Source organism: Dasypus novemcinctus, chromosome 7 (genome assembly GCF_030445035.2).
Source record: "Dasypus novemcinctus isolate mDasNov1 chromosome 7, mDasNov1.1.hap2, whole genome shotgun sequence".
Lineage (NCBI taxonomy): Eukaryota > Metazoa > Chordata > Mammalia > Cingulata > Dasypodidae > Dasypus > Dasypus novemcinctus.
In genome coordinates this window covers 40,450,072-40,452,364 of record NC_080679.1, presented here as the reverse complement: position 1 = coordinate 40,452,364, position 2,293 = coordinate 40,450,072, and the positions used below count along the sequence as shown (strand labels likewise).

General features: G+C 41.7%; 1 non-coding gene across 1 annotated transcript; it reads right to left on the bottom strand.

Annotated features, from left to right (window-relative positions):
- Positions 1–1,741: 1,741 nt before the first annotated feature.
- Positions 1,742–1,848, bottom strand: LOC111762996 (U6 spliceosomal RNA). The gene has a single exon (XR_002795970.1). It is a non-coding gene; the product is annotated as a U6 spliceosomal RNA (small nuclear RNA).
- Between the last annotated feature and the right edge of the window lie 445 nt (positions 1,849–2,293).

Below are 2,293 nucleotides of genomic sequence, written 5' to 3'. Positions count from 1 at the left end.
CCTCCAACTCTGTCTCTCCTGTTTTTTTCTTTCTTCCTGAAGAACTCCCTTTAGTATTTCTTGAAGGGCAGGTTTCTTGTTGGCATACTCTCTTAGTTTCTGTTTATCTGTGAATATTTTGAACTCTCCATTATTTTTGAATGCTAGCTTTGCTGGATAGAGTATTCTTGGTTGGAAATTCTTCTCTTTTAGTACCTTGACTATATCAAACACTGCCTTCTTACCTCCATGGTTTCAGATGAGAAATAAACACTTAATCTTATGGAGCCTCCCTTGTATGTGATGGTTCTCTTTTCTCTTGCTGCATTTAGTATTTTCTCTTTGTCTTGAGCATTGGATAATTTGACAATTATATGTCTTGGGGTAGACCTGTTGGGATTTATGTTGTTTGGGGTGCATTGTCCTTCCTAGACATGTGCATGCATCTTCCTCAATAGGTTTGGGAAGTTTTCAGCCATTATTTCCTCCAACACCCCTTCTGTCTCCTTTCCCTTCTCCTTCTGGGATGCCTATAATGCATATGTTTGTGCATTTTGTGTTGTCATTCAGGTCCCTAAGTCTCTGTTGGATTTTTTCTCTCTTTTTATAGATCAATTCTACTATCTGTTTGATTTCAGTTGTATTGTCTTCCACAACACTAATTCTTTCCTCTGCCTCTTCAAATCTGCTGTATTTTTATTTCTTGGATTGTCCTGTTGATCCCCATCATATCTGTTATCTTTTTGTGTGTGATTACAATTTCTTCTGTATGCTCTCCAAGTGTTTTCTTAATATGCTTAATCTCTTCCCTCACTTCATAAATTGGTCCATGATACATGTTTTGAGAGCTTTAATTAGTGGCTCGATGTTCCACTCCTCTTCCTGGTTTTTAGTTTGTTCATTGGATTGGGCCATGTTTTCCTGATTATTGGTATGGTCTGTAGTTTTTTGTTGCTGTCTGGTCATCATTTTAACTTGTTGGGTTTATGCAGTTGATTAGCTTCTTCATCTTGGGGTTTAATTAGTCATTGTTTTTGTGTGCGTGTTAGGTCTTCTCTTTGTCACTTTGTTCTTCCTATTCTATTTCCTTGTTGTTGGCTAAATTCCCTTGAGCAAGCACTAATTTTGGTGCAGTCTCTCCAGATCAATGGCCAGACACCTCCTGCTTTGTAGGTTCCCAAAACAGCCCCTCTCCTGTGGGGCTTCTGTCACTACTCTGCCAGCCCTGGGGTTCATGTAGGTCTTTGGCGGAGAACTGTGGAGATGCTTTTTATTCAGCTGGCAGGAACTTGGTGAGCCCTGCATCCAGCTCACACTCACCCTCTTGGGATGGCAAGGGGACTGCAGGGTGGGGGTCCCTGCTCCTAGCGGCCTGTCTCAGAGTAAACAGTAGAGTCCCCTTGCTGCCTCTGAGGACAGGCACAAATCCAGGCTCCAGAAGAAGGGCACGCCTCCTTCTTTCTTTAGCATATGGATATCCTGTTCTCCCAGCACCATTTGTTGAAAAGATTGTTCTTACCCAGCTGAATGGGTTAGACAGGCTTGTCAAAAATCACTTGGCCATAGATGTGAGGGTTTGTTTCTAAAAATCGGTTCAGTTCCATTCATCTCTTTGTCTATCTTTAAGCCAGTACCATGCTGTTTTTACTATTGTATTTAGGAAATAAGATATAAAGTCTGGAAACGAAAGTCCTCCAACTTTGCTTTTCCTTTTTAAGATGATCTGCTTATTCAGGGTCCTTTACCCTTCCAAATAAATTTGAAAAATATGGAACGCCTCATGAATTTGCATGTCATCTTTGCACATAGGCCATGCTAATCTTCTCTGTATTGTTCCAATTTTAGTATATGTGTTGCTGAAGCAAGCACATGAGAGTGTACTTTTAAACACATCTTTAAATGGTTGGTTTTCTCTATAGCTCCCCATAAAGAAGGTGTCTGTTTGAAATAAAATGGAGATACCATTCAGGTGCTAAGAAATGTGTCATGCAAGTGTCTCTGAAGAATTCAGCCAAGGAGACCTGTCCTTGTGTAAGGTGGACGCATCTGACCAGGGTGTGCAGAGTCCAAGACTGGGGCCCACTTCTCTCTTTTTTCTCTAGCTTCTTAGGCTGATTTTCAGATGGTGATATTTTCTATTTTGCATTCTATAGATTGTTATCCATGCATCCTCACAACAGACCCCTGGAGTGTCTGGGACTTAGAGCTGGTGAGTACCAGTGATAAAGTGTGCAGGGGGGGTGAGGGGGGATCGGTTTCTATGTTTTCTTGTGTGCTGCAGTAGATTGGAGGCAGGACTCCTGGGGGGGGGTGG